Genomic DNA, 25,115 nt, shown 5'->3' on the forward strand with positions numbered 1-25,115 from the left:
ATTGTACCTTCAATTAGACAAATATTGATGCTTTAAAGTCGTACCTAGAAACGCCCAGAGAGAGATTTAGTGATGTTTCACATGATTGCAGTGTTCTGTTTGTTCCATTGTGTGTCAATATGCGTGATATATCAGATAGGGAGCGAAAGAACCATTTCATTTCGGAAATATGTGATTTCTCCAGGATAACTTTCAATCTTATTGATAGTTTGAAGCCATTAAACCGTACACAAGGGAGGCAAGTTCTTTCCAATCTAAAATATCTCATGTATGGGGTTGATAAACACTACACAGAACTTGAACTTTGTTCGTGTGGAATTGATCCACAAGTAGATTTGTCAAGCTGCGGGCTTTTTGTTGTCAAATATGACCAAGACTAGGCTAATGGGATATCCTATTTGGGAAGTGCACTGTCATTTGATCTTCTATCACCTTCAAAGTATAAGCGGTCAAAGGGAAGATCCACAGTATCCAATCAGAAAGTCATAAACTTATGATGGAAGCTCAAATGAACTTTATTATTTAAATAGTTTTCATGTAAGCAGCAGAAAAAACACTAAATGTTAGCCCAAATATAGAATCAGAAGAATATTAAACCGCTAGTCAAGATTTGTGGATGCCAAGTCGCCAAAAAATTTTATTCTGGCAAAGTTTTTTATACTATTTAGCAATTAATTAATTAATAACAATATTTTCAGGAAATTGGGATTCAAAAAGATCCTAAAAGATTACTAGACAGAATGAATGAAGAAAGAAATAATCCATAATGATGGCTGAAGGTTTTGAAGGATTGTAGTGTCAAACTATTCTCTGAAATTTTATAAGTTGTATATTTTTAATGATGTGTTTTGCTTAGCTGCAGCCTAAGATAAGTTAAAGAAGCTGCGGTGTTTTTTCACCTTTGTATTTTGTGTAAATCTCTATTCTAGTTTCGACTCATAAGGTTAAAGATGAACCTTCAAAACGGGACAATAAAATTAGGTAACTAAATGTACAAAATTATGATACTTTTCATCTTAACAACAGTAAATTCGTTCAATTAAATAAGTTGGTTTCATGCTTCGTAGAAGCTGCCATCTATAAGTGGTTTCTTAAATATAAATACTTATTCAATATTCAGTTACAAAGTCAGATTACAAATCATAGGTTCAAACAAAGAAATTATGTTTATGTTTTTGAGTTTGAATTCTCGGCACATAGTGAGAATTAAAAAGAGAATACATTTTGTATATGCCCAGTATTTAAATAAAACTTAGATCTAACAAAAACTTGTAGCATTCAATTGAAACAGTCGATGCTACACATTCTCAATTTAGCTAACCTACTGTTCATAAGTCAATTGCTTTGCTTCAGGCACATAAAAAATATGTAGTTCACATAAAGAAGGAGGAAGATCCAGTTGAATCCAGGAGAGAAATGTTTCTGCGTATGGTCCAAGAAGTAGATGGATCAGATTCCTTTCAGATTCCTTTTGGGAAAAAAAAATACGACAAAAAAAAGACCACCAGCCATGTGTTATTGTTGACATAGGAGAAGCACAATGGAAAAAGGGATATTTTAATCGCATCAAACCCAATCTAGAAGATCAGAAGAGGGCTGGCATGATCGGGAATCACAAATTTTGTGATGTTTGAGAGTAACCAAAAAGATTGTAGCACGGCTTGCTCCTGTTACAAGCCTCTTTTTACCCATATAATAACAGATCAAAATTTGGTCCATCAACTTCATCTTAGGAGAGGATATGATCCCTTATAGTCCCGGGAGAGGGAATTTCAAGTTACGCAGTTTCCTCATCATTCACATATAGTATTTCTTATCGCAGAATATACAAAATTTTATTATGGGAAGGGGCATTTTTGTGGGAAGGGTGTCCTTGGGCGGTATGAAGACTTTCTGTGGTAATAATAACCATGGTAAGGACATTCAAGGGAAATTTCTATGGCAAATTTTAAACAAAAAGCGAGAAAGGATCTCTTGTCAAACTTAGGAAGTAAATTTACAACCATCGAAGTAAAAGTATCGTCGTTGGTGTTAGAGGCACCAAGTCGATAAATGATGTGATTACCGATTTGACGTGTGATAATGTAGTGATTATAGAGCAAAGACGCCCAATGTATATGGGCCACAGGGGTATGGTGGAATCTGCAACTCGCATTAAAAGACATACCTAAACGACTAACGACTGGATAAAGATTGAGTGTGCAAAGCACTTTATCAAATATGCTGTTGGAGCGTTTAATTAAAGACAAACTTAAACGACTAACAACTGGATAAAGATTGAGTGTGCAAAGCACTTTATCAAATATGCTGTTGGAGCAATTGACATAAAGCTCTGACAAGAATATATGATATTACGCAGTTTCATGATTTTTCTGATTTTCTGATTTTTCAAAAATCAGAGGATTTACCAATATATGTGGTTGATAAAAATGTCGGCTGCTGTAGCCTTCAAAAATTTAAAGACCTGTGTGACCTGGAGGATAAAGACATTAAGCTGGTTTCATTTAACAGTCGCCTACATACATTGCCTCATTTTATCATTTTGTACCATGGAAGTAAAAGTATCGTCGTTGGTGCTAGAGGCACCAAGTCGATAAATGATGTGATTACCGATTTGACGTGTGATAATGTAGTGATTATAGAGCAAAGACACCCAATGTATATGGGCCACAGGGGTATAGTGGAATCTGCAACTCGCATTAAAAGACAAATTAAAGACATACTTAAACGACTAACGACTGGATAAAGATTGAGTGTGCAAAGCACTTTATCAAATATGCTGTTGGAGCGTTTAATTAAAGATATACTTAAACGACTAACGACTGGATAAAGATTGAGTGTGCAAAGCACTTTATCAAATATGCTGTTGGAGCGTACAAGATCAATGAGCTCCATAGATGGGAAATGGGATAAATATTGAAATTCATAGAGTTGTCCCAATGAAGAACTATCAACTCAATTTAAAGAACATGTTTTGAAATCGAATGAGTTAGAAAAGAGACTTTGAAAAGGACAAATAATTGATAAAAAAGGCAAAAGAACTGTTAACAAAGGAAACTAAAAATTGACTTAAAGCTCTGACAAGAATATATGATATTATGCAGTTTCATACAAAACAAGTAGTACGCTAAATTCAATGGGCCAACCATTTCCTGAAATTTGCATCCGGGGCGTACAAGATAAATGAGCTCCAAAGGCGAAACCTTCTCAAAAATTGTGCAAGAGAGGATTTACCAATATATGTGGTTGATAAAAATGTCTGCTGCTTTAGCCTTCAAAAATTTAAAGACCTGTATGACCTGGAGGATAAAGACATTAAGCTGGTTTCATTTAACAGTCGCCTCTATACATTGCCTCATTTTATCATTTTGGACCATCGAAGTAAAAGTATCGTCGTTGGTGTTAGAGGCACCAAGTCGATAAATGATATGATTACCGATTTGACGTGTGATAATGTAGTGATTATAGAGGAAAGACGCCCAATGTATATGGGCCACAGGGGTATGGTGGAATCTGCAACTTGCATTAAAAGACAAATTAAAGACATACTTAAACGACTAACGACTGGATAAAGATTGAGTGTGCAAAACACTTTATCAAATATGCTGTTGGAGCGTTTAAAGAGCGTTTAATTAAAGACATACTTAGAGGACTAACGACTGGATAAAAATTGAGTGTGCAAAGCACTTTATCAAATATGCAGTTGGAGCGTACAAGATCAATGAGCTCCAAAGATGGGAAATGGGATAAATTTTTAAATTCATAGAGTTGTCCCAATGAAGAACTATCTACTCAATATAAAGAACATGTTTTGAAATCGAATGAGTTAGAAAAGGACAAATAATTGATAAAAAAGGCAAAAGAACTGTTAACAAAGGAAACTAAAGATTGACATAAAGCCATGACAAGAATATATGATTTTACGCAGTTTCATGATTTTTCTGATTTTTCATAAATCAGATGATTTACCAATATATGTGGTTGATAAAAATGTCTGCTGCTGTAGCCTTCAAAAATTTAAAGACCTGTGTGACCTGGAGGATAAAGACATTAAGCTGGTTTCATTTAACAGTCGCCTCTATACATTGCCTCATTTTATCATTTTGGACCATCGAAGTAAAAGTATCTTCGTTGGTGTTAGAGGCACCAAGTCGATAAATGATGTGATTACCGATTTGACGCGTGATATTGTAGTGATTATAGAGCAAATACGCCCAATGTATATGGGCCACAAGGGTATGGTGGAATCTGCAACTTGCATTAAAAGACAAATTAAAGACATACTTAAACGACTAACGACTGGATAAAGATTGAGTGTGCAAAACACTTTATCAAATATGCTGTTGGAGCGTTTAATTAAAGACATACTTAGAGGACTAACGACTGGATAAAAATTGAGTGTGCAAAGCACTTTATCAAATATGCAGTTGGAGCGTACAAGATCAATGAGCTCCAAAGATGGGAAATGGGATAAATTTTTAAATTCATAGAGTTGTCCCAATGAAGAACTATCTACTCAATATAAAGAACATGTTTTGAAATCGAATGAGTTAGAAAAGGACAAATAATTGATAAAAAAGGCAAAAGAACTGTTAACAAAGGAAACTAAAGATTGACATAAAGCCATGACAAGAATATATGATTTTACGCAGTTTCATGATTTTTCTGATTTTTCATAAATCAGATGATTTACCAATATATGTGGTTGATAAAAATGTCTGCTGCTGTAGCCTTCAAAAATTTAAAGACCTGTGTGACCTGGAGGATAAAGACATTAAGCTGGTTTCATTTAACAGTCGCCTCTATACATTGCCTCATTTTATCATTTTGGACCATCGAAGTAAAAGTATCGTCGTTGGTGTTAGAGGCACCAAGTCGATAAATGATGTGATTACCGATTTGACGCGTGATATTGTAGTGATTATAGAGCAAAGACGCCCAATGTATATGGGCCACAGGGGTATGGTGGAATCTGCAACTTGCATTAAAAGACAAATTAAAGACATACTTAAACGACTAACGACTGGATAAAGATTGAGTGTGCAAATTTAGTTTTATCCTCTTGTTTTATGTTATTCTCTCACTTTAGGATGTCTACACACCGTTAAAAAAAAGGAAAAACATTTTAATTTAAAATCAATAAGCATTCACATAAGCCATCTCAAATTCACCATTTCTTTTGTGTCTTTAAACTTTCATTTTAAAATCTTAGTTTTCGCTTGAAACCTTCATTGAAGAAATAAGCATGTATATTTCCTATACAAGATCACCTTACTCAAGGGGGAAATTTCCTTCTGAGATTGGCCCGAAGGATCCTCAGCAATTCCCACAAAGTTCTGCTTCAAATGTCTTCCCTTGATCTTCTCCCTTTAGAAAAAACTATATAATCCCCCATACAATACTCAAAGACAAAACTCTCATAAACTTAGAGTATACAAACTAGCTTAGTAATTTTTTGTTTTTTTTTGGGGGGGGGGGTATTTTGGGGTGTTTCGGGGTTCCGGATGCAAGGATACAAATGGATAGATTTTTCAGTGTTTGGGGGTTCAGGATGGAAGGATATGAATGAATGGATTTTTGAGTGTTCAGGATGCAAGGGCGTAAGTGAACGGATTCTTTGCATGCTCGGGGGTTCAGGATGCAAGAATACTTTAAAAGTTAGTGTTAAAAAGGATAAGTTGCTGAAACTGGGAATAAACAAGAATTAAAAGGTGAGAATAGTTTCCAAAAGAATTGACCAAGAGGACAGCTTCATCTACATGGATATTATTATAAATAAGGAATGTGAATCCAATGAAGATGCAAAATGAAGAATAAGCTAGCTACGGTGCAGTTTCTTTTTGGAACTGACAGTTTTTTTTGCAAGAATAGGACGATAAGTCTCCAAGCCAATATTTAGATATTAGCAGCAACAGCAATGACAATTATTCAGAATGATTCTGAAACGTGCATTTAAAAGGCCAAGTAGACATACTAAATCTTTTTCAGAGAAATTGTCTGAGCGACTGCATGACAAATAACAAGCTTTATGAAAAACTTGGCTCGTCTCATGTCTAGGGCTATAGTAAGCTAAAGACAAGGTGGCTAGGCCAAGCTTTACTGATAAATGATTTTCAGCCATCCAATGGAAACCAAACAAAAAACATCAAGTCTTTACTAGGGTGACAATGAATGATTTAAAGCAAGTGAGAACTGTATGCAAGGGAGTAGAGTGACGCTCTGAACAGAGTGAAGGAGAAGGGTGTGCGGATATATTGACCTCAGATGGGTTAACGGAACAATGGCTTGTTAGTAGTAGTTGTTGTGATAGTAGTGAAGGGTAGACCTGTGTTCTTTTATGTATTATGTGCCTACCATAAAAATGAGCAGCAAAATAATCAAAAAGAATAATAAAATAAGGCAAATTCGTTGCTTTTTAAACAACCATAGAAAAATAATGATTAGAAAAAAAGAATATAGAAACAACTAAACTTTAGCCTTGTCTTTAACAAGCTTTTGATAAAATTACCTTTTCGAAGAGGACAATGGCATCATCACTAAAACCATGATCTACGTATACTTCTTCGTCCGATGTATTACCAAACTTGATATCATCCAAAACAGCCGCTACAGAGAGGAATGTTTTGGCCTTTTCTGAGTATTGATCCTAAAAATATAACACAAATCAGGGTGCATACAAAGCTTCGGCTGCCTGCTGCACTGAATACACCTCTAATCTGAAGCCACTATTATATACTTGCTAAATCAGGAAAAAATTAGTTTGTTATCCATACAGAGACAAGGTGAGAAAATAAGATACACATTTCATTTTGTTTGAATATTTATTATATTGTATTATCTCATTTGAATTATATTTTGTGATGAAATGATAAAAAGAATCCATTTTGCTTCATTGAATAGGTAGCAAAAATACATATGGCATGCATGTTCATAAACTTTTTGTGTTTGAAGACCTATCCCATAAATCTTATGAGCTAAACTAAAACTAAAGCCAATACTTTATTTTCACTATTATAGGACTTTATTTAATCAAAATAAGAAGTTGAAAAAAAGTAGAACAAATTAGCATAGTCAAACGTTTTCCAGAGAACAGTTATTTAGATAGCTTTTACTGATGGTGATAATTTCTATCGAAACAAGTTTCAAGAAAAACGTCTCTCCGACCCCTTAGCCCAGCCTTTTTCAAAGTTTTCATTTATGGTTCAACAATTATTTTTCCCTTGCAAAGTAAAGCTGTCCAAAAGATCAACACAAAGAGGTTTGGCTACTAAACACGCTCAAAACATGTCAAAATATGTGTAGGGTGTTTTTAGTTTGGTTTTATAGAGAAGACCCAAAAAACTTCTTGTCTTAAGTCTAAAAAATCGGTGACCCCCTTTACAACAGTGCTGACGCTATAGCCCTAAGAATCAGGGAAGAAGTTTTACCCTCCTCCAAAAAAAGGAGCCGTGACAAACAGTAAAACCACTTGGTTGAAACTAGTTTGAACCGCTTCAAGACTAGGAAGCAAAAAGCTAAAAAATCAAGTCTAATGCATCCCACAGTAAACCGAATTGCTTCCTTTTTTTTCTGCTACCCAATTAACTTTCGAAGAGCCATGACATAGTTAAACCGTATTCCTACCTAATCCTAATGAAATTAAACGTATCATTTTATGAATTCAAAACTTCAGGCGAAACTAAATAGCTCATCGTTTATTGTTTTTTTTTAACTTCTCTATAAATTTTCGAAAAATTCACGGAAAGTCACGGAAATCTAAAGACCTAATCTAATAATTGAATACTATTATTTTTCATTTGCAAAATTCGTTTTTCTTATTTGATACAAAATTATTAAATCGTCATTATTTTCATTCCTTGCGCAGCAAGAAAATATCTTAGCTGAACTGCTCATTGGAAATCATAAATATCTCATTAACAAAAAATAAATAAAACAGGGTATGTATTAAAATGATTATACTGAAACACAAAAATGTAATAAACTTTTTTATAATTATAAATATTTGGCTAATTGGCAAACAACTAAGAGCAGCACTCTGTATTCTGAATAAAGTTGGTTGAAAATTGACCCAGCATATACATAAGCATTTTTTTGAAGGGATGGGGGGCAAGAATAACAATAAACAAAAGCTAAGAGCTCATATGGCACTTGTGACGAGGTCGGAAGAGCCCAAGAGCTCATATATCATGAGCTCTAGCAAAATTCTAAGAATAAATAGATTGATTTAAAAGGAAAATCGGAGGCTTAATACCAGTCGGGATTTAAAATAAGAGCTCTAAGACACGAGATCCTTCTAAATATCAAAATTCATTAAGATCCGATCACCCACTCGTAGGTTAAAAATATTTCATTTTTTCTAATTTTTCCTCTCCCTTTAGCCCCCCAGATGTTCGAATCACGGAAGACGACTTTATCAAGTTAATTTGAGCAGGTCCCTGACACGCCTACCAATTTCCATAGTCCTAGTAAGTCCGGAAGTACCAAAATCACCAAAACACTGGACCCCCTCCTAACTCCTCCAAAGAGAGCATATCCAGTTCGGTTACGTCAATCACGTATTTACGACATTTGCTGATTCTACCTACCAAGTTTCATCCCTAACCCTCCACTCTAAGCGTTTTCCAACATTTCCTGTTTCCCCACTCCAACTTCCCCCAATATCATCAGATCTGGTCGGGATTTAAATAAGAGCTCTTACACATGAGTTCCTTCTAAATATCAAATTTCATTAAGATCCAGTCACCCGTTCTTACGGCTGACAAAACTGTAGAAGTGTCAATTTTTTTAATTTTTCCAAATTAACACCCCTCCCCAGCTCCCCCAAATAGAGTGGATCCGTTCCAATTATGTAAATCACGTATTTAGAACTTGTTCTTATTCTTACCATCAAGTTACGTCCAGATCTCTCCACTCTAAGCGTTTTCCAAGATTTCTGTTTCCCACCTCAAACCCCCTATGTCCCAAGATCCAATTCGAATTGAAAATGACACATGAGATATAAGATATTTCTATATATCAAGTTTCATTAAGATCTGATCACCCATTTATAAAATAAAGATATGTCAATTTTCACGTTTTCCAAGATTAACGGTTTCCCCCTCCAACTCCACCCAATGTCAAAGGATCTGGTCGGGATTTAAACTAAGAGCTCTGAAGAACGAGATCCTTCTAAATATCAAATTTCATTAAGATCTGATCACCTATTTGTTAGTTACAAATACCTCATTTTTTCCAATTTTTCCGAATTACCCCCCCCCCCTAACTCCCCCAAAGATAGAGAATCCGGTCCGGTTATGTCAGTCATGTATCTTAAAATTTGTGCTTATTCTTCCCACCAAGTTTCATCCTAATCTCTCATCTTTAAGGCTTTTCCAAGATTTCCAGTCCCCCCTAACTCCCCCAAATGACACTGGATCCGATTGGGATTGTGAATAAGAGGTCTGAGTTATGAGGTCCTTCAAAATATGAAATTTCATTAAGATCCGATAACTCCTTCTTAAGTTAAAAATACCATATTTTTTCTAATTTTTCAGATTTAACCCTCCCCCACTCCCCCAAAGAGAATAGATCCGTTCCCGTTACGTCAATCACGAATCTAGGACTTGTGCTGATGCTTCCCACCAAGTTTCATCCTGATCCCTCCACTCTAAGCGCTTTTCTAGATTTTAGGTTTCCTCTCCAACTCCCCCCCCCCGTCCCCCGATGTAACCGAATCCGGTAAAGATTTGAAATAAGAGCTCTGAGACACGATATCCTTCTAAATATCAAATTTCAGTAAGATCCGATCATTTGCTCGTAATTTAAAAAACCTCATTTTTTCTAATTTTTCCGAATTAACCGTCTCTCCTCTACCAACCCCCCCCCCCACCCAGATGGACGAGTCAGGGAAACAACTATTTCTAATTTAATCTGAGAGCGACAGATCAAAAGAATTTACGATCGCTATACGTCACTTGGTAAACACCAAGTGCCATAAAAATGTTTTGTAATAATTGGAATAAGAAGTGCCCTAAATGTGAAGATTTCACGAAGTCCAAGCCCCACGTCCCCTCCCCTCTGTTTGTTTTTGAATTTAACCTTCCATTCTAGAATATCTTTTAAAGACAAGGCTTTTAAGATGTTGGCCTTTCCACAAAAGTCGGATTACTCCCAAAGCACAAAAAGCATATTATCAACGAAGAACTGCACTTCACATCTCCCAAAAAAACGGCACGGTACCCTATAAAACATCTAATATGAATATATTTTGTTAATTATAGATGTTATATAACTATTTTAATAAGGCATTAAATACTTCTTATTAAAGTATTAATTTCTTAACTATGATTTATTTGCTATTTTATTTAGTTTGCTTCTAATTTGCTTTACTTTGGCAAAGAGTATGTTTAACTTATTAAAATAAAAAATAGAGTAGCCCAGAGACCAAATATACTAGTAAGACAATTCTAGTAACTGATCAAGAAAAAGTAAAAAGGAAACACAAATAGCTCAACTAAACCAAAGACAAGCTTCAGCTTCCGAAAAATCAAAAATAATATCCAGTGGCGGTTCTAGGCTTAAGCGGGGGAGGGCAGCCCCCCTCCCCAGTGTTTCTCACATCAGACATTAAATTTATTTTCTTCTATATTTTACACACCTTTTAAGGTAGCTTGCCCCCCATATTATGAGGTATAAAACCGCTACTAATCAGCTTAAGGCTTCAGAAGGGTGTTACTGTATACGGTAAAACAAACGAAAAAGAAACTGTTCAACAATGGTACTAGGTCTCTGAAACAGAAAAAAGAAAACCCACAGAAGTCTCTAGGAGCGTGCTTAAATATCATTGAAACAATACCTTTTGCAGACATTAGAAGTTTATAACAAGTGTCAATTTCTTAAGCGGATTTTATACAGCCTTGATACAGCCTTGATACAGCCTAGATACAGCCTTGCCTTCAAATCATTTTGCAAAACTCTTCCAGGGGCTATCCACCACCGAGAGCTAATGAGAATATATGGTTTGACTATGAAAATTTGATTGAAACTTTAGAACGAAAATTTTCGTTCTCTTTGATTCTACCCAATCAAAGTGGGTAGCTACACAGGGAACTCCGAAATTCCTTGAACGGTATTTTTTGTGTCGATTTTAGTAGTTTCCTAGCACGGATGCTAGAGCATTTATTAGTAACTGCCCTTTGCTGAACCTTAAAAAGACATTTCTTACGTTTGAATGAAAAACTAAATTTACACTTTCTAATAATGTAAGTTTCATTAAAACTGAGTATCTCCATTTCCAGCACAATTTTAGAAAATTTTAAAAGTTTTTCTAACATTTCCCGGAAAGTAGTTATCAGTTGTTAGTTTTCTGAAAAAAAGTTTTCTAAAAAAGCTTCAGCATTTTTTTTGTCAATAAACTGAAAGTTTACTTTTTCAATGTTGACTTTACAGAAGTCATAAACTGTGTTGATGTCTTGATTTGATTTTCATCTGAAAGTTGAAGGTTGGCTTTTCGCAAAATTCTCTCAACAGTTCCTCCCAAGCCATCACATATTGATTTCCCGTGGCTTGTTGCAAAGAATGAATGCTCGGCTTTCATTCCAAAGTCTTCATGATGGTTGGTTAGGTTTTGAAACTATTTCTATTTTTGTATTGACCAGCACAGCCGTCAGTGAAATAATGAACTTGGTTTATTTTGGGATGATTTTCTTTCAGCCATTCTGAAATTTCTTTTTGTACATAATTCACAAAAGAAGTGTCATGTTGTAAATCATCACTTATGAAACAATGGTTAGAGATAAAAACTCCATCATCCTTTTTCAAGTAGAGTCCAACTGGATGAATTGTGCATCCACCTCTGTTCCAGTGATAACTTAGGATTTCATTTTGAATGGTGTAAGAATAATTTTCACTGAAATCCATTACTACAATTGCTGTATTCAAAGGCGGATCTTCTTTCAGTTTTTTGAAAGTTTTAGACTGTGATTTTGTAATATATGGATGTCAGGGTTCAGATAGGTCGGTTCGTTTCAAATTATAGGACTCTGTCCTATTTTTATAGAATTGCCTGGGCCCAAATATAGGCCAATTATAGGATTCGGAAGTCCTTGGGATCAGATCTGTGGTAGAGGGCGTAGGATGCCTGGTCAAATAAATTACCAAGTTTCATCCCGATCCCTTCAATCTAAGCGTTTTCCATGATTTTAGGTTCCCCCAAATTCCCCCCAATGTCACCAGATCCGCTCGGGATTTAAAATAAGAGCTTTGAGTCCCGATATCCTTCTAAATATCAAATTTCATTGAGATCCGATCACCCGTTCGTAAGTTAAAAATACTTCACTTTTTTCTAATTTTTCAGAATCACCCCCCCCCCCCCCAAACTACCCCAAAGAGAGCGGATCCGTTCTGGTTATTTCAATCATGTATCTAGGACTTGTGCTTGTTTTTCCCACCAAGTTTCAGCCCAATCCCTGCAATCTAAGCGTTTCATCCCGATCCCTTCAATCCCTACCAAGTTTCATCCTGATCCCTTCAATCTAAGCGTTTTCCATGATTTTAGGTCACCCCAAACTCCCCACAATGTCACCAGATCCGGTCGGGATTTAAAATAAGAGCTTTGAGACACGATATCCTTCTAAACATCAAATTTCATTGAGATCCGATCACCCGTTCGTCAGTTAAAAATACCACATTTTTTCCAACTTTTTCAGAATCAACCACCCCCCCCTCCGAACTACCCCAAAGAGAGCAGATCCATTCTGGTTATGCCAATCATGTATCCATAACTTATGCTTATTTTTGTGCTTAGTTTCAGCCCAATCCCTCCACTCTAAGTGTTCCAATATTTTAGGTTTCCCCTCCAAACTCCCCCAATGTCACCAGATCCAGTCGGGATTTAAAATAACAGCTCTGAAACACGCTATCCTTCCAAACATCAAATTTCATTAAGATCTGATCAACCGTTCGTAAGTTCAAAATACTTCATTTTTTCTGAATTAACGGGTCCCCCACTCCCTCAGATGGTCAAATCGGGAAAACGACTATTTCTAATTTAATCTGGTCCAGTTCCTGATAAGCCTGCCAAATTTCATCGTCCTAGCTTACCTGGAAGTGCCTAAAGTAGCAGAACAAGGACCGAGAGACAGACAGACCGACAGAATTTGCGATTGCTATATGTCACTTGGCTAATACCAAGTGCCATAAAAACACTATGCTACAATGAGATTAACCGAACAGACGGACCAAAGGATGATGAGGCGATAAACGATAAAAAGCTGATTCCGACAATCTTCCTTGCAGGAGGGCCAACTTTGCACTTATATCAAGGACATCAAACTTACAAATTATCTTACCATTGCTATACCAAGGGAGGAGATAAAGTAAAAATTTACAATATCTGAAATAAAAGGTCCGAATCTGATTAACATCATTTTTCTTTAGAAGGGGATAAAGACCACATAGATAAAGGACAGATTGATCAGAGAATGTAGCATATAGCCTACCCAGTGCACGTCTATTATACTTCCTTCGATTAGCAACTATCATAGAATAGCCCATTTGAATAACTGGGCCGTATTCACATCAGCCAGCCAGCGTTCAGCCAGCAAACACATAAGTCGCAAGAACTCCAGTCTCATTAAGCAGAGACTGCTAGCCTATATACTGATCTTGCTAGGCTGAACACTAGCCTCTAGGCTCTAGCCTATATACTGATCTATATACTGACCTTCAGCCAGGGCCGTATCCAGGATTTTTTTTTTGGGGTGGGGAGTGTTTTACAAAATATTTTTTCCGGGGGGGGGGTGTTACAAAAGATATTTTAATTTTCGTTACGTTTTTATGAGTCGGACAAACATTTCGGGGGGGGGGCAAACCTCCTAACGCCCCTAGATACAGCCTTGCCTTCAAATCATTTTGCAAAACTCTCCCAGGGGCTATCCACCACCGAGAGCTAATGAGAATATATGGTTTGACTATGAAAATTTGATTGAAACTTTAGAACGAAAATTTTCATCCCCTGTACTGGCAAGGTTTTCAATCAAAGTGGGTAGCTACACAGGGAACTCCGAAATTCCTTGAACGGTATTTTTTGTGTCGATTTTAGTAGTTTCCTAGCACGGATGCTAGAGCATTTATTAGTAACTGCCCTTTGCTGAACCTTAAAAAGACATTTCTTACGTTTGAATGAAAAACTAAATTTACACTTTCTAATAATGTAAGTTTCATTAAAACTGAGTATCTCCATTTCCAGCACAATTTTAGAAAATTTTAAAAGTTTTTCTAACATTTCTCGGAAAGTAGTTATCAGTTGTTAGTTTTCTGTCATTTATTTGGATTTCTTATCCAAGCTGTAAAAGTTACAACAAGACCGCCCCATTGATTGGTCTCCATTTTTTATATCAACAGCAGGTGGTCCAGTCTTCTTTAAGAGCCAATTAACAATTTCCTCAGATGTTCTTCCAACTTAAGAGGATGTTCAATTATAAAACCATCCGTGTTTTACAATCAAAATATGAACAAGGTTGAATTTAGAAGCATAATGAACACAGAAAAACTGGAGTTGAATTTTAGGCAACCATATTAATTTATCAATTAATTTACTGAATTGAAAACCAACCTATAAAACATAGGAAGGATGCAAGAATATGAAAAAAACCACATACATTAATAATAATAAAAACAATCACAACATTCATTTGCAGCCTAACATAAAAAAAGAAAAAACCAAATCAATCTTAGTTCAAAGAGCTACACAAAAGCATTGGTGACGAACTGTTTTCTTATTATATATTTCACACAAAGTAAAAACATGAGGGACAGTGCTTAGGATCAACCTCAGCGGGTTAGTTCCAATAATAATATTTATTTATAACCCACTCATATCACAAGATAAACATGGAGTGAACCCGTACACACACACACACACACAAATGTGATTAAAAACTAAAATCAACAATATCATTATATATATATAAAAAAAGAGCTAAGAGCTCATATGGCACTAGTGACGAGGCCGGAAGAGCCAAGAGCTCATATAGTATGAGCCCTAGCAAAATTCTAAGAATCAATAGATTGATTTAAAAGGAAAATCAGAGGCTAGATGCTGGTCATGATTTAAAATAAGAGCTCTGAATCACGAGGTCCTTCTAAGTATCAAAATTCATTAAGATCCGATCACCCACTTGTAAGTTAAAAATACCTCATTTTTTCTAATTTTTCCTGTCCCTTCAGCCCCCCAGATGGTAAATAGGGGAAAACGACTTTATCAAGTCAATTTTTGTAGCATTACAGACCTAGCTTTTTTTATTTTTTTTTACAGGTAGAATGAAAAGAGCTATTGTTTACCAACGAGCACTGGAGAGAGCTGAATAAATAGTGAAGTTAATGAATCTGTCAGTGACAAGATGGATATCCAGATCAGAGAGCTTGACACCATTGTGGATAAGCTTAGATACCACTGTGGAAGTTGTTCATGAGCTAAAAGAACAAAATGAGGACAAAATAATAAAAGAAAAGCTAAGTTCTGCACTGCTGCATAACCTGCTTTGACTTTATTCTGAAACTTATGTTCATGTGGCTGAATACCTCAATCTGATGACTGCTAACAAAAAACTCAGGGCAACAAGCAATATCTTAAGATTATTTCCCTCAAAGACCCAGGTCAGATACGAAGACCCAGTCTAATCTCTCCAGATGAGAACAGAGAAAGGCAACAAAAACAGTCATGGAAAAATTCAGTGCAATAGCCAATGACAAGTTCCATCTTAAACAACCTCCTAGATGTCCGTCTGCTCGTTATTCAGGGAAAATTACTTATTCTGGAGCCAACCCACTGGATGACTGGAAACTGTTCTATGTTAAGGAGCTCTGCGGTGTCCTTAGAACCATAGTGAATGGCTTGGATGATGAAATCTTCACAACACAAAGTTTACTGGGCAAAATGGATGACAGCTATGAAAGGCTTTCCAAAGTCATCAAGATATTTCTTGGAAAAGCCTCAGATCCTGCAGAACTACTATTAGAGCTAAAGGCTTAAAAACACTTTCTGGCCAGGACTGAGGTTGAAAACACCAAATTCATAAGTTGCACCATCTTTGAGGGACTATTCCATGAAATTAATACTGTCAAATCAATATTCCCAACTCTCTGGTCAGTTTACCAGTGGTTTGTGATATTGTGCAAACCATTGGGTTGTGAAGTTTGAGCAAACTGAAACTGGTCATGACACATGTATGCACTATGACCAGTTGGATCATTTTAGCATGAAATGCTGCAAGACTAACATTACAGACAAGCTGAACTCTGATGAATTACTGAAAGTCTGGCAGTCTTCCAAACCAAAAATGTTGTATTTTCATCTGAAGGTAAATTGTTGTATTTTCTTTTTTTTTGTTTAATCTCTGTATTTTAATTTAAATTTGCCAAAGAGCTCAAAATTTAAAGATATTTTTATATATAATTCATGTTATCACTTTTCTCCTAACATATTGCTTCATTCATCAGTAGGTCACCATGTTGTTGTTCATTTGCTTCTTATACCAAAAAGAACTAAGCATCAATTCTTCCTCAGATTATATGAATCTTTAGGCTGAATTGCAATAGTCTCATATTAGAAATGGTTATTATATTAATTAGTGATAAAAACAGTCAGTATAAATGATAAGCCAGTCAGTAAAATCAATAACACCCCTGCAAAAAAAAAAAAAAAACATTTTGGTTAGTAGCACCCATGACCACAGCAGTGTTATTCTTGTATATAGAATTGATCATTTTAACCTATTTGCCTGGCATACTATACAAGGATAAGACCTTCATTAAAGCTGTGCTATCAAATGATTTAAATACTTGCTTATAATCCATGAAACTAAAGAATAAGCGTGTTTGATGACTCCAGCACTTCTCAATTATTAATCTAGGGTCATTCCATGTCAAGTCAACCAGGTTACGCAACCCACCTCTTTAGATTTTGATGAAACTTGGCACAATTGTTGCATTTGCTATCCTATTGATAAATACCAAATTTTATTTCTCTATCTCTTATAGTTTTTTTTCTACAAATTTTTTAGTTTTCTTAATTTAATGTGATTTTAGGCCTCAGACTTTGCGTCTTGCAATGTAGCTTGTATCTTAAAAAATTAATATTTTGAAAACTATTTGAGATATCACCATGAAACTTTGCACAATATTTAATTATTGTATTTAAAATAAAGAAAAAATTCATTCACTAACCTACCTCAGCTCCAACAATAATAAGAATATTATAATCGAAATTTTTTTTATTTGTAAACCGTTTTTGGGATTTACTAAAATTGCAATATCTCAGGTCTCAGACCGGGTAGAGTGTTCATATTTTTTTTTAAATACTCCTAGATACATAGGCTAACAGATAAAAAAAAAAGATGTATGGCTTTTTCACATGTTTAGTTAATATTCCAAAAAGTAGAAAATTATTAAGAAATTATAAATATTACGGTTTACTTACATTTAATAAATGTGAAATAAAATAAAAAGTGAAGTCTAGGAATCAATATCTTTTACAGAAATTATTAGTTCTGCTTGTTATATTTTTTCCACTTCCTCCAACACTCTTCTGTTTTTCTGATACAATCTTTTTTGAAGTAGCAAATTCTGCCAGTGCTACTTGATTGCAGTGCATCAACTGTACTATAATGTGCTCCAAAGGTATTGTGCACAAGCCTTCTCTTTGAGGCCAGTAAAAGCTGGCAGCAGGTCCTGGAGGGTGAAGAAAAAGAATTTCAGCATTTTCTTCTTCATGAAACACAGTTTTAACGATTCCAAAGTACCACTTTCCATTGTAGTTTGCAGCAACATAATCGTTTAAAAATGGTTGAATGCAGACCCAATCCATAGCAGAATTAAAAGAAAACATTAGAGTAGGATTAGGACTATCAGTAGTCCTCCTTATTTCAATTTCATTTGTATTTAATGGTTTGAAATAATGGAAACTTCTAGTACCAGGAATAGTCTTGGTGATTAAAAATCATGATGCTAACTCCAATCTGAAAGCTTCAGCATTTTTTTTGTCAATAAACTGAAAGTTTACTTTTTCAATGTTGACTTTACAGAAGTCATAAACTGTGTTGATGTCTTGATTTGATTTTCATCTGAAAGTTGAAGGTTGGCTTTTCGCAAAATTCTCTCAACAGTTCCTCCCAAGCCATCACATATTGATTTCCCGTGGCTTGTTGCAAAGAATGAATGCTCGGCTTTCATTCCAAAGTCTTCATGATGGTTGGTTAGGTTTTGAAACTATTTCTATTTTTGTATTGACCAGCACAGCCGTCAGTGAAATAATGAACTTGGTTTATTTTGGGATGATTTTCTTTCAGCCATTCTGAAATTTCTTTTTGTACATAATTCACAAAAGAAGTGTCATGTTGTAAATCATCACTTATGAAACAATGGTTAGAGATAAAAACTCCATCATCCTTTTTCAAGTAGAGTCCAATTGGATGAATTGTGCATCCACCTCTGTTCCAGTGATAACTTAGGATTTCATTTTGAATGGTGTAATGGTTTCTGAATTAACGGGTCCCCCACTCCCTCAGATGGTCAAATTGGGAAAACGACTATTTCTAATTTAATCTGGTCCAGTTCCTGATAAGCCTGCCAAATTTCATCGTCCTAGCTTACCTGGAAGTGCCTAAAGTAGCAGAACCAGGACCGAGAGACAGACAGACCGACAGAATTTGCGATTGCTATATGTCACTTGGTTAATACCAAGTGCCATAAAAACACTATGCTACAATGAGATTAACCGAACAGACGGACCAAAGGATGATGAGGCGATAAACGATAAAAAGCTGATTCCGACAATCTTCCATGCAGGAGGGCCAACTTTGCACTTATATCAAGGACATCAAACTTACAAATTATCTTACCATTGCTATACCAAGGGAGGAGATAAAGTAAAAATTTACAATATCTGAAATAAAAGGTCCGAATCTGATTAACATCATTTTTCTTTAGAAGGGGATAAAGACCACATAGATAAAGGACAGATTGATCAGAGAATGTAGCATATAGCCTATTATACTTCCTTCGATTAGCAACTATCTTAGAATAGCCCATTTGAATAACTGGGCCGTATTCACATCAGCCAGCCAGCGTTCAGCCAGCAAACACATAAGTCGCAAGAACTCCAGTCTCATTAAGCAGAGACTGCTAGCCTATATACTGATCTTTGCTCATTTCGGACAGTCCCAGCATGACAAAAAAAAACATAGGCTACTAAGTCAACACAACAGCATAGCCCAGGCAGAAGCACCTTACTAAGCCCAACACAAAGCATTAGTTAAGTTCAAAAAGCTCAACAGGTGTAATTAATTATCAATCTACACCAAAAGACAAAAAATTGCAAATCATGACCAATGTTCTTAGTGCTCTCCATCCGAAAACATAGGAATAATAGGATTTTAGCCAGAATATAGGCATTTTATAGGAGTGCATTAAAATATAGGAATTTATTGGAATTTATAGGCGAGTCCGAACACTGGAATGTGGGATTAGGTTTTCTACAGATTTGCTCAGTAAAGAAATACAGCTTTCAACGCTGATTGATTGCTTAACCATTTCTGTCCTGTCAGTATTAACCCATTGGCTTATGATTATTTCTTCTTCTAAAACATAATCTTTGCTCAATTTTGCAGTTAAGTATTCAATCAGGGCATCATCAAACAGACAGTTGTCACAATGGCATAGCATACACTCACTGTTTTCAACATTACAAACCAACATCTTGATCAAATCTTTGTAACTTTCTTCAATTTTTACAGCATCTAGTAAAAATTTTACATTCTGGTGTATGCTACATACACATACTGTATGGTTACCTGCTGACCCAGCAAGGACACGCCACTTTGGTCTTATGCTGCAAAATTTCGTGAATCATATTTTCAAGTAGGGGCATCCGCATTTAAAACAAGAGTAGAGCTCTCTCAAATCACTGAGGATAAGTCTTTTTTGCATATAAATATTTTTTTAATGCTCATTTCATCTGTTGCTCTGGGTAAAACTCTTGAATTCTCATCATTTTGGTAAAAGTCTGTCACAAGTTTAACTGTGTTTTCGGAGAGTGTGTTACCTTTTTTAGGGTCGGGGATAGCTTGGATACCTTTCTCTCCTTTAAGTTTTCTTGCTTGTTTTACCATACATTCGGTCACCTGAAATTCCGTAGCAACTTTTTTCTGGCTCCAAGATTCTGGCACCAAAGTCAGAATCTGAACTTTTTGGGATCTCCCAACTGACATTAGTTTTTCTTTTCAAAGGCCCACGAGCTTATCAAAACCTTCTTCTTTTTTGATAAGAATTTTTTTTTGTCTTCTTTTTCGTCTTTTGACATTTCAATATCATAATCTAGAGTTTTTGATATTTTTTCTTTACTTGTTTTGTTACTTTTTCAACTTTTCTTTTGTAATACGGCCCCTTACTACATGATGACAAATTATGAAGTTTAATTGGAGTTAAACCCAAATCATCTAAGGCTGCATTTGTTTGTGAAAGGGAGACATTTCTAGATTCAAATGAATCCAATTCAATCATTAGTTCGTCATCAGATTCACTTTCAGTGATTTTAGTTTTTTCTTCACAGGAGTTTTGACATGAAGGAAAATTAAAAAAACAAAACAAAAAAAAGAATATCAACAAACATCCTTAAAATGGTAAATAACCCTGTAAAATACATAATAAAAATTAGAACAATTGTCATGAAAATGAGAAGCGCCACCGATTTGTCTGGCAATGCGTTAATTTGACAACAATTTGAACTTGTAGGTCTTATGGCTCTAAGTAGATCTGGTAACCAGGTCCGCAAGGTCGACCGGTTATCACTGGGACCTTGATCTAAAATATTTTTTTGTCATACAATCGTTTCGAAAACTTAAAGATACACTTCTTAGTGACTTTTTATTGGCTTTTTGTGTTTTTTTAATGGATCTATGCATACTGTTTGATATTTTTCACCCTTAATAGTCACATTGAGAAAGTAGTAGCTGTGATGGGAACGAACATTTTTAAATTCAATTAAATCGATTCGAGGGCTATATTGAATTAACTCTTTTTCTTCCTCGGTTAATTCTAATACAGATTGTAATTTTTTGGAAGGTGTATAAGTTGTCTTAAACAGTCTGATTGTTTAAATAGTCCAATACTAGAAGCTTGAGGATTTGTCATTTTTATTTCCGCTTACCCCATTTTAAAGTCCAAGAAGAAAATAGGTACAACCTGTAACTAGCCTATTCACTTAGTTTAACGCAATCACCGAGTCAGACAAAATTGACTCTTGTTGATTTCCAAAATTAAAAGATGCATCTTTACTTCAAAACTAGATAGTTTTATTAAAAAACATTTAATGGAAATCACAGTTATATGCTGTAACTGTTATGTTTCACTTTTCAGTTAATAAAATTAAAAATAACAATCACTGCACAAGAAGTTTGCACTATAGGTCGTCACTCCTTGCTCTATCAATAATTAATAGATTTTAGAAATAATTATAACAAATAAGTGGATATATAGAATTTTAAACACTTCATAGTTGATACAAACATGATCAGTAGTAAATAATTTACAATTTATCTTCATAAAGGTTTTGTAAATACTTTTAAATTCAAAGTGATTTGAGCACCCTGTTTAATTGAGTATTTTTATTCTGATAACAACTTAATACAAGAGAAGTTAAAATTAAACTTTAATTTACTTTCAAACCAAATCTTTCAAATTGCGTATTCTTTTAGTTGGTCTGCAATTTTGTTACTCATAAATAATGTTGAATATCAGTCAAACATGTGAAAAAACCATGCATCGTTTTTATTTATCGGTTAGCCTTTGTATCTAGGAGTATGTAAAAAAAATATGAACACTCTACCAGATCTGAGACCTGAGATATTGCAATTTTAGTAAATCCTGACAATGGTTTACAAATAAAAAAATTCTGATTATAATATTTTTATTATATTTTGGAGTTGAGATAGGTTGGTGAATGTATTTTTTCTTTATTTTAAATATATTAGTTAAATATTGTGCCAAGTTTCATGGTGATATCTCAAATAGTTTTAATGATATTAATTTTTTAAGCTACAAGTTACATTTCTAGATGCAAAATCCGAGGCCTAAAATTGCGTTAAATTAAGAAAATTAAAAAATTTGTAGAAAAAAAAACTATAAGAGATAGAGAAATAAAATTAGGTATTTATCAATAGGATAGCAAATGCAACAATTGTGCCAAGTTTCATCAAAATCTAAAGAGGTGGGTTTCAAATTAATTATTTACTGAGTGATTTGACATGGAATGACCCTCTACAAAATTTGGTTAACATGTTCCTATACCCTTCATAAAACTGCACTGTTCTTGTCCTAAAACTTTTTCTACAGCATTTCAAAGTGTAAAAAGTATATGCCTACCCAAAGAAACCATGCTAATACCTCTATGATTACCATAACCACTCTTATCTTATCAGTCAATAATAGATATCTTTCCCAGCAACAGATAACGACACTGAACCTTATGTTGGCCTGATAATATTGGTTGGACAATATATCTGTCAGGCCTTAGTCTATAGCCATTGCTATTAAAACGTCCTAAAACACTATATTTCTTCCTGGGACACTATCTTTTTGCTCCTGTAAGAAAAATTCATTTGAGTCATTACTATCACTGTCAGTTGGTTCTACAAGGTCATATACTACTATGACTGATACCCTGCACTTTCAGTCATAAAATAAGCAATTAGTATTATATTATTAATATCTAAGTATTTTCAAAGACAAATCTGCATTTCCATGTTGTACAAGTAACATTTTAAAAGGGACAATTCCTTTTATTTGATGGTGAAGACAAGAAAAAGATCTATGGATACTTTGGTCAACGGTAGCCATACTCAACAGATGAACTAAAGCAGACATCTACTGAAGACAGCCACTGAGCATGTGACCAAAATATCCAGACACTTTATTATTGTTTTCAATGTCAAATAGAAGGATTTTTCCCTATTGAACGGCTATTTGTACATCATTAATGCCTTCAAAAAACTAAAAAGGGCTTAGCGTCTTGAGTAACACAGGACTAGATAGCATTGCAAGAACTTAGGGTATTATGGAATTTCCTTAGTCAGAATATTATTATATATCCTAGACTAGTGTTAAAACCTTAGGTCTGTAATTGACAGAGATTAGTGCAAAAGGCATGGGCTGACAGTATGGGATAAGTCTGGCCAGCAGTTTTCATCCTCATTGACCAGTATTTACTGTAAATTTTTCAGTCAATTCACATATAAGATAGTCGAGAAAAAGACATCCCTTTAGAATCAAAAATGAATCCTGAATTCAAGCGTAACATTCATTTGCATTGGAAATGAACTTTACCCCATCCCTTAATATGCAAATTTATACCCTGAGGCTTGTAATGCATTTGGCAGACTTGAGGCAGTTTACATTATTGACCTTTGAATAAAGTGAATATACTATTTTATAACCTTTTTATGCTCTTTCTGAATGTAATATTTGTTTTACTCAGAACTGCAAATGTAAGCCCTTTATGAACCCTTGGAAATGATATGCATGCCCTAGTTTTCAAAATAGGCCTGATTTGCCATGTTTTGATAATGGTTCAAGGGGTTGAGTTGAAATGGTTTGGGATTGTGGGGTAGGGTGAGAAAACAGATTTGATTTCAAATTTAGATATAGGAGAGAGATCAAAATCAGTTTGAAAAATATTACAAGTAGGCTATCCAGAGTGTCCATATGGTATGCCTGCAGTTATGTGGATGAAGTAGTTTAGAATTTTGGAAAAAGCTCTCCTGGAATATTTACTTTCCTCTAATTATTCTTCTATTTCCCCCAAAAACCCACCTCCACTCCTTCTCCCTCTAGAGGGCCCTGAAATTTGCCTACATGACAGGTCTATACCTGTTGACAAAAAAACATTTTACCTTAATTTTCAGTTATTAGTTGCTTTTTCGCTGCCTTTAGTTCTGAAAATGCAATTCCTGTTATTTCAGTAGAATTTTGAACCATAACAATGTTTTTTTTCAAGATTTGGGAAATGTATTTGCATATCTTTAAAACCATATAAAATAGAATTGACCAAAGTTATGAAGCTGAAAACTATTTTGTTGTACTTTAATTAAGTAGAAGATCTATTTTGCAAGGTTTCACTTTTATAACACACATATTTTTAAAGGTCATACAAGGTCAGGGCCCTCTAGAGGGAGAAGGAAATGAGGTAGTTGCTTCAAAATACCTTCCTGGGACATACTTTACTCTGTATATTCATCCCTAAAAGTTTCATTTTCCTAACCTAAACCTTTTCTGAGATTGCAAGAAATCAGTTAACACCAAAAAATTAGTTCAAATACAGGAAAATGCCATGAGTCTGTTTGTTTGAAAGAGTTTTCCAAAGCTGTTCTATATAAAGCTTGAGGCACTAAGAAAAGATTCAGAATGATATTACAATCTAAGATAAGGTCTACTCTTGTGTTTTTTCTCATATCCAAGAGTATCCTCCAACCTGGGAATTATTATGCATCATTGCTGAAAATAGGTCAAAACATGAAAAATTACTCACAGAACTCAACAAGGATGTGCTCATTATCACTCAAGGGACTGGCAAAGTTTTTTTAGTGATAACTAATACTACATCTTTTTTTATTTCTTCATCTGACAAGGCTAAGTGAAGAGTAAAGTATTAATTTCATACTTCCAGTCCTTTCTAAATTCCTTTTGTGGTGAAGAACTCAATAGCCTACTATCCAAACAACCAAAAGGACTATGCAGATACAGATGAATACGGATGCTGATTTGAAGCTTTTTGATCGGCTCGTAGAAGGAAAAGTACCGAAGCTGTACAGAATGAAGAGAAGCTAAAAAGAAATCACGTCACTACAACCTACCTCTGCACTGCAGACTTTTGTGTTACCTGCGCATTCTAAATCACTTGTACCTAAACCAGTGACCGAACTAACCCACAGGGGACTTAGGGCAAGAATGGACTTGGCCCCTCTCCCAGTCCACATCTATTATAGACACTATATTATGGCTGTTTTATTTCTCTACTTCTTTTTACTTAACTTTAAGGGCTATCTTGAAGCGAACACCTTTATAATGTCTTCCTATGAAAGCTT

At 34.9% G+C, this 25,115-nt stretch overlaps 1 long non-coding RNA gene across 1 annotated transcript in view; it reads right to left on the reverse strand.

Annotated features, from left to right (window-relative positions):
- Window positions 1-24,804, reverse strand: part of LOC136042952 (uncharacterized) — a 77,330-nt gene extending 52,526 nt beyond the window's left edge. The window contains exons 1-2 of the long non-coding RNA XR_010621510.1: window positions 24,692-24,804; window positions 6,509-6,646 (exon numbers count right to left, since the gene is read on the reverse strand). This is a non-coding gene — a long non-coding RNA (uncharacterized LOC136042952). The remainder of the gene's footprint in view (window positions 1-6,508; window positions 6,647-24,691) is intronic.
- Window positions 24,805-25,115: the final 311 nt, after the last annotated feature.

This window comes from Artemia franciscana, unplaced genomic scaffold (assembly GCF_032884065.1).
Source record: "Artemia franciscana unplaced genomic scaffold, ASM3288406v1 Scaffold_253, whole genome shotgun sequence".
NCBI lineage: Eukaryota > Metazoa > Arthropoda > Branchiopoda > Anostraca > Artemiidae > Artemia > Artemia franciscana.